This window comes from Neophocaena asiaeorientalis, unplaced genomic scaffold, assembly GCF_003031525.2.
Source record: "Neophocaena asiaeorientalis asiaeorientalis breed wild unplaced genomic scaffold, Neophocaena_asiaeorientalis_V1.1 scaffold232, whole genome shotgun sequence".
Classification (NCBI taxonomy): Eukaryota; Metazoa; Chordata; class Mammalia; order Artiodactyla; family Phocoenidae; genus Neophocaena; species Neophocaena asiaeorientalis.
This window is the reverse complement of record NW_020175672.1, coordinates 2,791,848-2,807,280: the sequence shown is the minus strand read 5'-3', so window position 1 is coordinate 2,807,280 and position 15,433 is coordinate 2,791,848. Positions and strand designations below refer to the sequence as shown.

The 15,433-nt window shown below is 37.5% G+C and overlaps 1 non-coding gene and 1 pseudogene across 1 annotated transcript; both read left to right on the top strand.

Annotated features, from left to right (window-relative positions):
* Positions 1–3,280: 3,280 nt before the first annotated feature.
* On the top strand, positions 3,281–3,413 carry LOC112390785 (small nucleolar RNA SNORA41). Its single transcript, XR_003001330.1, has one exon. It is a non-coding gene; the product is annotated as a small nucleolar RNA SNORA41 (small nucleolar RNA).
* Positions 3,414–14,414: 11,001 nt separating this feature from the next.
* Positions 14,415–15,154, top strand: LOC112390760 (DNA replication complex GINS protein PSF2 pseudogene; annotated as a pseudogene).
* Positions 15,155–15,433: the final 279 nt, after the last annotated feature.

Here is a 15,433-nt window from a genome sequence, read left to right as displayed (position 1 = left end):
TAAAAATAATATAAATAATCCCAGCAGAGATAGCAAAGTAGAGAGGGCTATTGTTTCAGCAGTAGAAAACTCCTCAGAAAACTGAAGGAATTTATTAACATATCTAAAGAAAGCATCAATCTATCAAATAGGGCACTGCCCAGCCTGGAAAGCAGGAAAAGGCGTAAGATTAAGTTTGGCACTGATGTCCAAAGGTCCTCAAGTATTCTGGTGCTTGAGGCAAAGTCAACCTGACTGTTGAAATGACTGTGGAGTCATAGCCTTAAAATTGTCCCAAAATGACTTAAAATGTCTTTGTCCTTTTGACAAAATGGTCCTTAGTTGTAAATGTTTGTATCAAGCTACCAACCTACCTTATCCTGGTACCATTAAATACTGGATTTATCTAGCTTCCTGTACTGAGTTGAATGGTGTGCCCCCAAATTTCATATCCACTTGGAGTCTGTGAAGGTGATCTTATGTGAAAATAGGGTCTTTGCTGAAGTAATCAAGTTAAAATAAGGTTATCTGGATTAGGCTGGGCCCCAACTCCAACAGGATTGGTTTCCTTTAAGAAAAGGGAAATTTAGACACAGAAACACACAGGGAGAACTCCATATGACAATGGGGCAGATGTCAGCGATGCATCTACAAGCCAAGGAACAGCAATAATTGCCAAACCCGAGAAACGAGGAAGAGGCAAAAACAAACAACAACAAAAAAAACCCCAACTTTTCCTGGAGCCTACAGGGTGTATGGCCCTGCCTACACCTTGATTTCAAATTTCTAGACTACAAAACTAACTAGACTAAACTTGTGATAATCTGTTACAGGCGCCCTGAGAAAGCACATCCTGTTCATCAAGTAGTTCTCTGGACAAATTTCCCAAGTAAGTAAGCATATACATGGAAATATTAATACTTAAGTACACATAAATTTTTCCAGTTCCTGTCTCTATGATAACTATTTTGTATTTGCAAATTTGTATTATAGCTTTTTTCCATCAACCTTATGAATTTTTTTTTTTTTTGCGGTACGCGGGCCTCTCACTACTGTGGCCTCTCCCGTTGCGGAGCACAGGCTCCGGACGCGCAGGCTCGGCGGCCATGGCTCACGGGCCCAGCCGCTCCGCGGCATGTGGGATCTTCCCGGACCGGGGCACGAACCCGTGTCCTCTGCATCGGCAGGCAGACTCTCAACCACTGCGTCACCAGGGAAGCCCTACCTTATGAACTTTTAAAACACAATCTGCCACTGAAAGATAAACCTGCTCTTACAGGATGTGGACAATAACAGGTTTCTGAAGGTACTATCCTATGGCAGGAGATAATATATGAAGCCCCTCTTTAGAGCCTCTAGGGCTTGTGGTCTTGCTCTTGCTGATCCCAGTTCTCTGCTTGACACCATATGCCCCTCCTGATACCTTTGTTGGCAGAGCAGCAAAGAATTTTTCTTTAATAATATTTTATTGCTACTTTCCCACTCCGAACTCCGAGATGGGTTTAATTACCACTGATGTACTGAAAAAGTGCTAAGTGACAAAGAAGTCACAAAAATAGTAACACAAACAAATAAATGTTAACATTGGTCAACTTAATCAGACATTTGAGAATATAAGATTTCTTTTTCTAAAAGCCTATGCTTTATAGCTCCAAGAAATAATGTACATTTTGATATTTTGGACATAGCTGAGATGATGAAATTAAGAAACAGTTATACCAACATTTCAGTGGACAACTTTCAGATGAAACACACCAAAATAATACAAATATATTCGAATTTTGCCATAAATTTCCCAAAGAATCACTCTCACAGTATTATTATATGGAAAATATTTTTCATTCATTAATGTATTCATTCAATCAATTAAGAGACATTTCTTGAGCACTTATGATGGGCCAAGAAATATGCTAAGTGCTGGAAATACAAAATAAATAGGATATATGATCCATGCCTTCAAAGAACTTATTCTCATAGGGGAGACAGACACAAACAGATAATTACAGTAGATTGATTTGAGTGCTCTTATAAAGGTATAAACAAAGTCCTGTTATTTCCCTGAAAAAGAGAGCTAATAACTTCTTGAGGGAGGCAGGAACTGCTCATTTAGTTTCCTGGCAACATTAGGCTAAACAGCAAGTATAATAGGGCCTATTGGCCAACATATCTATACATTCTAACTAATTTATTTAAATCAATATTAGTCATAGCCTTTCGAATGAATCAAGTTCTGAGCATTTGTTTTTTAATTAAAAAGTAAATACCAGTAAAATTCGCATCAATTAAACCAAACTTCAGGGCTTCCCTCATGGTGCAGTGGTTAAGAATCCACCTGCCAATGCAGGGCACACGGGTTCGATCCCTGGTCTGGGAAGATCACGCATGCCACAGAGCAACTAAGCCCATGCGTCACAACTACAGAACCTGTGCTCTCTAGCTGGCAAGCCACTACTACTGAAGCCTGCACGCCTAGAGCCTGTGCTCCGCAAGAAGAGAAACCACTGCAGTAAGAAGCCTGCTCTCTGCAATGAAGAGTAACCCCCACTTGCCACAACTAAAAAAACCAGAAAGCCCACATGCAGCAACGAAGACCCAACACAACCAAAAATAAATAAATAAATAAATTCATTTATTTAAAAAAAATAAATAAACTTCATTTCCATGCTCATCATCTTCTAAGAAAATCTCTGATAACTCAGTTGATTTATCTCATCAATAAATATTTTGCCCTGTACGCACATAGATTTCCTTTACCAAATAAGTTAGAAAGTGAAGCAAGGGACGTCCAGTTTCAGTCCTGATGTGTAAAAAGCTTAAAAGTTACAACTGCCATTCTCATAGCAAGTAAAATCTGAAAAAAACAAAAATCAACAACTCTTCTTGAAGCTATAAAGGAACTGAGACTGTAAGGCAAACCACCATCTACCCCAAAATCTGGAGAGACAGGTGAATAATAGCCAAGATCTGTTTACTTGGAACAGAAACTCTAAACTGGTAGGAATACTTAAAGGTAATTTTGACAAATTGCTGAGATTAAGTGTCAAACTGAGAAACTACTGAGGGCCACTCACAGGAGGGAAACATATGTGTGTGTGGGTTTTACCTTCAGGAATCTCACCAGGTTCTCATGGTGAAGAGCCAAGAAAAATCCAAATCTCTGGACCTGCTCTGAAAGACATGTCAAAAGAAGTTCTTCAGGGAGAAGAAAAATGATAGAGTTCAGGAACTCATATCTACACAAACAAAAAGGAGTATTAGAGAAGGAATGAATGAAGATAAAATATAATTTAAAATAATTTTCTTCCACAGCTACTGGTCTGCAGCTGTTTTTATGGTAGCAGTTGTGGCATTCCTCTGTGGGAAAGAAACTGTTACACAACTAAACACCTCTTTCTCAGCAAAATAGAAAGTGGGCATATGTGTGACGAACACAAGGTGAAAAAAAAATGAAAAAATAAAATAAAATAAAATAACTTTCCTTCTTACTTGCTCTAAAAGATAGCCATTTGTTTGAAGTATAATAATAACAATATTGGTGATTATAGCATGTGCAAAAGTGAAATGGATGTCAGGAATTTCTTAAGGTATGTGGGGCTGGGGATTGGGCATATTCTATTATGAGGTATTTGTCTTACCTAAGAAGTGATATAGCATTATTTCAATGTGGATTGAATCAGTTGTAAATGTATATTTCAAACACCAGGGCAAAGACTAAAATATCTTTAAAAGAAGTGTAATCGATATGCTAAGAGAAGAGATAAAATGAATCACATAAAATGCTCAATTAGAACAAGAGAAGGAAGGAAAAGAGAATAAAGAAGAAGCAAAGAATAACTGCAGCAAATAGAAAACAATTACAAACATTAGATATTAATCAAGCTATATCATAATCACATTAAATGTGAATGTTTGAACTACACCAATCACAAGGCAGAAACCGTCAGAATGGATAAAAGAAAAAGACCCAACTATATACTATCTATAAAATCCCACTTTAAATATAAAGATTTGGATAGGTTAAAAAGTAAATGGCTAGATTAAGTTATATTATATTAACACTAATCAAAAAAAGGTGGAGTAACTACATTAATTTGTGGCAAAACAAACTTCAGAGCAAGGAAAATTATCAGGGATAAAGAGAGATATTATGTAATGATAAAGATGGCAATTCTCCAAGAAAATATTATTAATCCATAAGGTGTATGTACCGAGAAACAAAGCATCAAAATATATGAGGCAAAACTGATAAAACTGCAAGGAGAAATAGACAAATCTACTATTTTAAAAGACTTCAATACCCCTCTTACCAGTAATTGATAGATTAGACAGGCAGAAAATCAGTAAAGACATAGTAGATCTAAAAAAACACTCAGTTAACTTGATCTAATAGACACTTATAGAATACTCCATCCCACAAGAGCAGAATACATATTTGTCTCCACCTCACATGGAACATTCACCAATATAGACCACAGGCTTGGCCACAAAACAGACCTTAACAATTTAAAAGAAAAGAAATCATAAAAATTGTGTTTTCAGCCACTTGAAATTAAAAGAGAAGTCAAGAGCAGAAAAATAGCTTACAAAATCTCAAAATATTTGGAGATTAAACAACAACACACTTCTAAATAATGTAAGGGTCAAAGAAGTCTCAAGAGAAATTTTTAAATATTTTAATTAAATCAAAATGAAAGTAATACTTATCAAAATTTGTGAAATGCAGCATAAGCAGAATTTAGAGTGAAATAAATGGTAGTAAATGCATATACTAGAAAGCAAGAAAAATATAAAAGTATTAAACCTTAGGAAACTAGAAATAGAAGAGCAACTTAAGCCTTCTTAAAGCAAGCAGAAGAAAAGAAGAAAAATAAAAACTGTGCAGAAATCAATAAAATTGAAAATGAGAAAACAATAAAAAAAATTAACAAACCCAAAGTGTGGTTCTTTGAAAAGTTCAATAAAATTGGTAAACATCTGTTATGGGTTGAACTCTCTGTCCTCCAACCTCCACCCCCTGCCAAAATTCATATGTCGCAGTCCTAACTCCCAGTGCCTCAGAATGTAAACTAATGTGGAAATAGGGTCATTGCAGATGTAATTAGTTAAGATGAGGTCATACTGGTGTAGGGTGAGCTCCAATATAATAAGACTGATGTCCTTATAAACAGGCACACATACATTGCACACATACATTTATACAGAGAAAACGACCCAGGAAGTTATGCTGCCACATGCCAAGGAACTACCAGAGGCTAAGAGAGAGGCCAGGAGCAAACCCTTCCCTAGCACCTTTAGAGAGAGCATGGCTCTACTGCATATCAGTTTCAGATTTGGGGCTCCAGAACTGTGAGACAATACATTTAAATTGCTCTAAGTCATGCCAAGTTTGTGGTACTTTGTTACAGGGAAACTAATACAACCTCTAGCAAGGCTAACAAAGAAAAAAAGAAGACAAAAATTGTCAATATCAGAAATGAAAGAGCAGTGATCACTACTGACCCCATTAACATTAAAAGGATAGTAAAGGAATACTATGAACAACTCGATGCCTGCAAACATAATTTAAATATAATAGATCAATGATTTGCACATTGGCACAATCAACCAATACATCCACAAGGAGAAAGAGATAAACTAAATAGGCCTACATCTATTAAGGAAATTGGATTGATAATTAATAACCTTCCATAAAAGAAAGCAACACACCAGATGGTTTCAGTAGCAGATTCTACCATACATTTAAGGAAGAAGTTGTCAATTCCCCACAATTTCATCTAGAAAATAGGAACTGAGGGAACACTTCCTAATTCATTCTAAGACCAGCATTACCCTAATACAAAAACCAGATAAAGACATAACAAGAAAAGAAAACCACAAGTCAATATCTCTTATGAACATAGACGCAAAAATCTTTAACAAAATATTAACAAAAATAATCCCCCAATGAATAAAAGCAATTATACACCACAACCAAGAAGGAATTATTCCAGGTATATGAGGCTGATTCACCCCTTGGAAATCAAATAATGCAATCCACTACATCAACATGCTAAAAAAAATCATATGGACATATCAGTTGATAAAGACAAAGCATTTGACAGCATCCAACACCTAATCATGATGAAAACTCTCAGCAAAGGAGGAATAGAAGGAATACATTGAAACTTCCTTAACTTGATGAAGAACATTTATTAAAAAAAACAAACAAACAAAATCCAGCTAACATCATCATACTTAATGGTGAGAGACTGGATGTTTTTCCTCTAAAGTTGGGAACAAGGTAAGGATGTCCCTTCTTTTGAATTCTATTCAAAATCATACTAGAAGCCCCAGCAAGTGCATTAAGACAAGAAATTGAAATAACAATCTATACAAATTGGATAGGAAGAAATAAAATGGTCTCTGTGCACAGACGACATGATTGTCTATATAGAAAATTCCAAGGAGTGAACAAAACAAAACTTGGAACTAATAAGCTTACAGAATACAAGATTAATATACAAAATACTGGGAAAAATATTTGCAAAACAACACATATCTGATAAAGGACTTATATCCGAACTATACAAAGAATTCTAAAACTCTACAATAAAAAAATACAAACTAATTTTAAAATGGGCAATAAATCTGAATAGATATCTCACCAAAGAAGATCTACAGATGGCAAATAAGCATATGAAAGCTGTTCAACATTATTTGTCATAACCTTCTGAAAAAGAATCAGGCAGTTGCAAATTAAATTAAGCAATTGCAAATTAAAACAATAAGCTATCACTACACACTTACCAGAATGGCTACAATTTAAAAAACTGACAATACCAATTGCTGACTCGGCTATGGAACAGGAACTTTCATTCTTTGCTAGTGGGGATGCAAAATGCTATAGCTACTATGGGAGATAGTTTGGAAGTTTCTTACAAAACAACACATTGTCTTACCACATGTTCTAGTAGTCACACTCCTAGATATTTACTTAACTGATCTGAAAAAGAATGTCCACAAAAAAAGTGTATGTGAAGGTTTATAGTAGCTTTATTCATAATTTCAAAAGTTGGAGGCAACCAATGTCTCCTTCAGCAGGTCAACGGGTAAACAAACTATGTACATCTATATTATTCAACAATTAAATATTGTTATCAACAAATTAACAAATTAATTAATTTAACAAATTAAATATAGAGTTATCAAGCCATGAAAATACGCAGAGGAAACTTAAATGTATATTGCTAAGTGAAAGAAGCCAGTCTGAAAAAATTTCACATTGATGATTCCAATTCTATGACATTCTGGAAAAAGCAAAATTATAGATGGTGAGATCGATGATTGCCAGGAGTTTGGTGGAGAGGTGTTGAATAAATAAAGCACAGAGGATTTTTTAGGGTGGTGAAAGTATTCTCTGTGATTTGTCAAGTTCCGTAGAACTTTATAGACAAAAAGTGAACTTTAACATGTCAAAAATCCTTTAGGAGATTCGGGGATCTTAGAAAGGACTGCAGACTGTTATCAGATAAACTTACATTTTTACAAAATATGAACAAATCACACTAAGGGAGTTGGGGGCAGGGGAAGGTGATGACCTACATAACTGGAAATGAGTGGATTCTTTGACCGAAGGCAAAAGGAACAATAACACTGTCTTCCATCTGATAAAGTTGTTTTCCATGGAGGTGCAAGTTAACAATTATGATGCTGCTATACATGTATCCTGGAATTGAACAATTATGTCAATGAATGGTGGATGATGAGAGTCAGATTTCTCACTGTTCAAGTAGGAGTTTACATACAAGCAAGGAAGGAGGTTAGAATGATCCATGTGGTAACAGACAGGAGACATCAGGATGAACTCATAGTTAGCTTAATATAGATACAGATGTTTACATATAGAAATATTTACAGATATATGTATATACACAGGTTAGTATACACACATATACTTCTTTTTTCTGTCAACTAAGACGGCCTAAAGCAATCACATCACAATAGCAATGAGCATACTTAACATACGGATCTTGGTTTCAAAAACCTTTCTCCAGCCAAAGGAACCAGCAAAACTTGCATAAATAGCAGATTCCAGGACTGGGGCAGGAAATATACAAGACGAGTTTGGAATATCTTGTAGAGCCCAAAAGTAAGTCCTCAGAAAAACTTCACCATGGTGGAGGCATGTCAAAGGGATATAGGAATCGACTGAAAGAGCTCCCAGTAGCCCCAGAAGGAACAATTTGATAAACAAAATATTTAAAGTAGTATAAAATACATTTCCATGAGGCTATATTGATATTAATAAGTAATTGAATAAGTAAATGGAAGGGAAAGAAGAAACAAATTTTCCATGCAGAAGAATTACAGATAATTTATGAGATACTCTGCCCTAGAGGAAGGGCACATAACTTTCTGCCCCTTCAGTGTGGACTGGGCATAATGACTTCCTTTCAATGAGTACACTAGGGAAAGAGGGGTTACTAACTTCATAGTGGAGAAACCTGACAAACACTACCTCAGCCAGGTGATCAAGGTCAACATCAATAGCGATAAATCGTGTTGATAGTATGTATTATTGATATAATATGATGAAAATGGCACTTTACCTCTGTGGTCTTCCTCCTAAAAGCCCATAACTCCAATCTCATCATTAGAAAAACATCAGACAAATTCCAGTAGAAGGGCATTCTACAAAATGCCTGACTAATACTCCACAAAACTGTCAAGGTCATCAAAGCTAGCAAATTCTGAGGAACTGTCACAGCCAAAAGGAGTCTAAAGAGACATGACAACTAAATGCACTGTAGTATCCTGGATGGTGCCCTGGAACAGAAAAAGAACCTTAGGTAAAACTAAGGGACTCCAAATGATATGGACTTTAGTTAACAATAAGGTCAAGATTTGTTCATTAGGTGTAATAAATGTATCATGATAACATAAGATGGTAATAATATGTGAAACTGGATATGGGGTGCATGGGAATTCTCTGTACTATCTTCTCAATTTTTCTTTAAATCTAAAGTGTTGTAAAAAATAAAGTCTACTAAAAAAAAAGAAAGAAATCCACTCCTAATCATAAGAAAAGACACTACAATTATTCTAATTTTTAAAAAGTGAAACAAGGATTATACCACATGCTTTTGAGTTCTCAATGCTTTTCTACTTTGGGGAGTTCCCCCCCTCCAAATATTCCAGCAATACAGGAACATTCTCAACTGTTCCAGTCAAAAATAGTAACTTTCAAAAATGGTGAAAATCAGTCACTTCCAGTCGGCTTGACTGTCAACATAACAAGAAAACACAGCAGGTTAGAATTAGAATCTCTCTTTCTCCACCTTGAGTGTGTGAAAAATATACCCGTCTTTATTTTCCATAGTAATCTTGGGTGTTTTTATCTAGACATGTTTTAACTGTGTAAGATAAACGAAGGGTGGCAGAAAATAAAGGCTTTAAGTTTAGTTGCACATCAAATAGTCCCCAGACATAGTCATTAATAACAAGATGCTTGAAGTTTAATCAACCATAAGTTGCACTTCTATTTTTTTTTCACTGTAAGGATATGTTTTACAAAATCTACTTAGAATAAGAAGAAATGGTTAAAAAATAAAATCAGTTTAAAACATTTAAGAGAAAAAGACTTAAAAAATAATATGTGGCTTCACACTTAACATCAATTGTTAAGTTAAAAACAATGTTAATAAGTTATTAATTATCAGTAACTGATAGAGTGATAAAATAAGCTATTAAAGAAATTTACTGCATATTAATCTTTAGATAAAATACAACATATTTTCAGCGATCCATTTTCTTATTATTCTAATAACATACAAGCTAAGAGGCTTTTCAGGAGCCATAACTGTATAGATATTCAATTACATTATTTTAAAGAGGAAGCTGAGGTAAATTGCTCCTTATGTCTCCTTTCTCTGACTGCATCCAAAGTCTATGCATTTTGAGGCCCAATTCTCCATCCACTTAATCCACAATTATTTGTTTAAATGCTCTAGCATTAATTGAATTCCTAAGCTCTTACAGCTTGTAGCAGTCATCCTGGAAATTGCTATGCCTTATTAGGTATTATATCGTATAGCACTATTTTAATTTTTAGAAATTATATCACTTTTTAGCCAATTGTAAATTCTCAGAAGATCAGAACCATGTGAAATACTTCTTTGATCTAGCTTCTATTACCTAATAAAGTGCCAAACACATACTGGGCATTATAGAAATACTTTCTGATTAATGAAATGATGTGATCTAATCTACTCATTGAAGGAAGAATTTGTAAACATCAGTGTTTAGTAATATATTGGTTTTATCTAAAAATAAATCATGTTTGAAAATGTTTTGCTAAGGTCCTTAATGGAATATCTTCTCTTTTTATTTTAGCAAAACTCAAATCATGTTTGAATATTTTCTTATCATTTTAACATAGAAAAGTTTATCATATAAATAAGATGTTGCATTTAAAGAACATACTTCTTTTTGATGAACAAGTTAAATATTAACAAAAACAACTATGTAACAGACAATAAATAAAGCCTTTATATAGACTATGTTCTCTGACAATTATGCAATAAAATTAGAAATCAATAGTAAAAGGAGTAAAAATATTCATGTCTCTGATCACCACTTTCCAGTAAAGGTAGATTATTTTTACCAAACCTCCTACTAGAAACAACTAAAAATAAAGGATAAAGTAAAAGAATAATCTTTATAAAGGCAGCACAAATCTGATGAAATATTAAGGAATTCCCAGCCTGCAATCTAAGAACAGGAGGGGAAAGGAAGATTCTAATCCACCCTGCCATAAGGCATTTGCTCTGGCTAAACCTAGCTATGGCCTTGAAGGACCCCGAAAAGCCTAGGGACACCCAAAGGTGAGGACTTTGATTCGTGAGCCTACGATGTTGATTTGTGACACTAAAGGCTACACGGTTAGAGTAAGGTGAACCTAAAGGAAACCCTCTGTCACTTTGCAAGGGAGTAGGGAAGGACTCCATCCTTGAGTGCCTGTAAACACATGTAACCGTCATAGTGTTATAGAGCTCCACTTGTCTTTGTTGGGAATGTCCCCAAATAATCACAAACTGTAATTTAGTTTAACATGATCCTGAACTGTTAGTGCCAGTGAGCTCTGGGAAGGAATGAATGTACTCCTTCTGGAGGACACCATCTCTATTTTGCCCTTTCTTGTGAGAATGCTCCCAAGAAAAATTTTATGATAAACTGAAAAATAACCAAGCTGGCAAGATAATAAGGCAACATGTATAAAGTTTATCAGAAACAACAGAAAACAGAAGCAGAACAAAAAACTTCAGAAAATTAACTTAGATGCAGAGCATTAAAAAAAAAAAAGGAAGAGAAACAGAAAAAAAAGAAAAATAGGCTTACTTCATTATTAGAATAAAAATAAGCTTGGCAGAATCAGCATGTAATAGGAAATTATTTTTTAAATTAATGCATACAGTATTGAGAGATCATCACAGTAACTGGGGTGAAAAATATAACAACTGAAATTTGAAACTCAGTGAATGAGTGTGGCAGCAGATTAGCCACAAAAAGAGAGAATTAGTAAAATGGAAGTGGAGGCAAAAGAATTCTGAAAGTAGTGCAGAGAGAAAAAAAATGGTAGGAAACATAAGAAAGAGTTTAAGAGGTGCAGATGAAAAGTTAGAAGGTCTAAAATACATTTAATTTGCATTCCAAGGTATGGGGGTACAAGTTCAGGGTACAAGAGTAGAGAGGACCAAGGGCACAGAGAGAAAAGCTCTGAGCCAAGGAGCAAGGCTTTGTATTTACTCCCAGTATCAGAGGGCACGACAGTGACTTGTGGCTCAATGAAACAAACTCCTGATGTTTTCACCTCATCCAAAGCCTTATCTAGGGTAGCAAGGTCATTATTACTGACCCCATCAATTTTGAGGTCTCCTATCTCAGCAGTCACATTGCTTTCTGGATTGGCTCATGAGGTCTGTATGACTGATTTGGGCTTCCACAGTGGCAACTATTTTTAGGAGTCCATCTTTTTTTTTTTAATTCAAGTGTAGTTAATTTACAATGTTGTGTTAGTTTTAAGTGTACTGCAAAGTTATTCAGTTTTATATATATATAAATATATATATAATATATAATATATAATATATATTTTATATAAATACATATAATATATATATACATATAATATATATACATATATTCTTTTTCAGATTTAGGAATCCATCTTAACTCTTGGCATCTGCTGTTATTACAAGAAAATAGCTCAAGTTTTCTCCGTAGGAAGAGTGACTTCGCTATTTTTCCCTTCATATAAAAGTTTTTTAATCCCAGGAAAGTCTAGCCTTGCAATATTCACATGATTTCTTTTGTTTTTCTAGTACCATTTTAACACACTCTCTCTGTTACTCTTGCCCACTAAGCTTTAAGTTGGGCTGTCTCTACTCTAGGAAGTTTTCCGGGTTTGCAAGGCTGATTGAATTAGTTTATCTACATTCCTTTGAGTCAGTTTCTTATTTTCTGATGGGTCACCTTCATCAGCATTATTAACTCAATCTTCACCGTAAGAGGCCAAACACCAGCCAATGCTCCACCTATAATTTCCCATGGGAACTGATCTCTCTCATGGATTTCTTCTGAAAGTGCCAAAGCTCTCTTACAGCAGCCAAGATCCACTGCAAAAAAAAACACCCTGATGCCAAATGAATTTGTTTGGCATCATAGACTGTAGGAGGGGCTGAGCTGTAAGAAGGCTAGGCTGTCACCATCCTTCTTAACAAGCCTTATGTGCCTGGTCCCCTCATCTCCTAAGCAAACCAGCCAACATTCAAATGATTTGCTCAGTTTTGCAACAGAGGTCATGAATATCCCTTGTTTCACCTGTGTGGGTGCACATCTCTATAACTGTTTTCTTAGAGGGTCAGAAACATCTGCCCTCTGCCACCCTCAAACAAATCTTAGTCTCAGTTGTTACAATGGGAAAGACCTGAGGCTGACTGCCAGATTGGTAAGGAAGTCCTCCCCCAACCCCAGCTGAGAAGACGGCAACACCCAGACAGTGTCTGGGCATCTATCTGTATTTGAACCTTCTTCCTGGTACTCTTCTTGCAACCACCTCTCCAGTTCTTCCTCATCAACAGGCAATAAAGCAGAGGACCATTTATTGCCCAGTTGACCATACGATTTTGTCCACTATTGAGTCCCATGACCATACGATTTTGTCAACATGTCACTACCGAGTCCCATGAATTTTATTCAAATCCCATTAGTTAGCCCACAAGGTCCATGTCTTTCCTCTTCCAAAAGGCCAGATCCCTGTAAGCATATCACCTAAGTTGCCAAAAACCATCAACAAATCGCTGAGAGGTCAGCTAGTCTGCCAAGCTTCATGGATGCTGGCAGATGACACAAGGCAGAGATCAAAGGTGAGTTTATTGCAAATGCAGTACCAAAGTATCAGCATTTATACCATTTTTCTGAGCTCCAGTTCTTACAAGGTGACATGAATTTGGGCCATATGGTGACATGAATTGGGCCTTGTATGACAGGAGAAGGGCTCTGAGCTTCGGGAACCTAAATATTTTACACTGGACAGTGAGCACAGATGCCCTTTTTTCTAGAAAGAAATGACCATCTCTATCTTCCAGGGCTGTAAGCACACCTGTTACTTGCTTCAGAGGGAGACATTAACTCTACCATCCAAGTCTATTCTCTATAAAAATATCATTTAAAAGATCATCTGGGGAGGGCTTCCCTGGTGGCACAGTGGTTGAGAATCTGCCTGCCAATGCAGGGGACACGGGTTCAAACCCTGGTCCGGCAAGATCCCACATGCCACACAGCACCTAAGCCCATGGGCCACAACTACTGAGCCTGAGCTCTAGAGACCATGAGCCACAACTACTGAGCCAGCATGCCTAAAGCCCGTGCTCTGCAACAAGAGAAGCCACCACAATGAGAAGCCCGCGCACTGCAACAAAGAGTAGTCCCCGCTGGCCGCAGCTAGAGAAAGCCCACGCGCAGCAACGAAGACCCAACACAGCCAAAAAATAAATAAATAGATAAAAGATCATCTGGAACAAAGGGCAGTCAGTGCCCCTGCTTGCAAGATGTACAGAGAAAAAAAAAAAGAGAAACCCATGTAGAATTATCTCCCAATATATCACAAGTTAAAGAAGAAAATTTCAGGAATAAATTGTTTTACTCCATTAATTTTTACCACCAGAGAGCTGTTGTACCACTCTTTCTGTTAGAATTATTTGGTGGTACCCTGAATCACATGCACTTAACTATAACATGCAATGTGCAAATATGTTTTTTCATATTTTTTTCAAAAAAAAAAAAAGCTTGAAGCCCCTTTTGGAATGAAGGTTCTTCAGAGGCGGCTAAATAGTATCCATTATCTCAATCAAATATTTTAAAAAGGGAAGGGAAGGAGGAAGTAGAAGAATAGTATAATGAGGTGGGGGGTGGGGCGGGCCCTGCACTGTGGCGGGAAAGTGGCGGGAAAGCTCCTCCCGGAGCCTGGGGCGCTGGAGGCGCCGCCGCGGACGCCGCTGACGCAGTTTCTGGCCGAGAAGCTGGTCACCATTATCCCGAACTTCAGTCCGGACAAGATCTTCTAACTGGGGGCGACCTGGGGCTCTTCCACCCTGACTCACCAGTAGAGGTGGCCCTGTGGCTGGCGATCGACCCGACACCAAGATGGATGCATTGGCTGCTTCCTCGCGAGTGGAGGGAGGTGGGAAAGTTGGAGAAGATGAGGGATCAGGAAGGAAAAGGAAGAAACGTTTCCCTCTACGCCTAGCCCTTAGTCCAGGGAACTTACCAAACTCCTGTTAAATCAGGCTTCGGACAACATCCCCAAGGCGCATGAGATCCGGACCCCGATGGAAGACGCGCAGGACAGCAGCGTAGCCAAGCTCCCGTGTGTGCTGACGCCTTCGTGACACAGCAGGCGGCCCGCGCCAGGCTGGATAACTTGACCTCGATGCAGGTCAACACCCGTTGGGCTTTCCTCCCACCAGCGCTCGATCCCGTGGACAAACTCCGCACAGACCTGCAGCCTTCACACAGCGCCCAGTCTCGAGTCTTCCAGGCAGAGACGGGTTTGTGGAGGCCCGTGTCTGGGGCAGGAGGCCCGCCAGCGGTGTGTGAGCGCTCAGGACGCGATCGAGGGACGCCCATCCGCTTTTGAACGTCTGAAAAAAAGTGCAGTGGAGCAAGGAATGGATTTATAACATTGTTAGACAGCAACGGGCTTGTGGTGATTTTCTGTAATTCCACATCTGTATCTTGGAGCCAGCTGTCCTTTTACAAAGGAAAGAAAAAAACTTTGGCAAAACAAGCGGTTTTCCCCGGCGGAACCTTCGGTCTCCTGATCAGAACTGCCATGCGCAGGTGAGTGTTCGGTGACTTCACGTGTTGCTTTTAAAAGATGGAGGTATAGCAGGAGTGCGGAAGTGGCTAGGCCTTT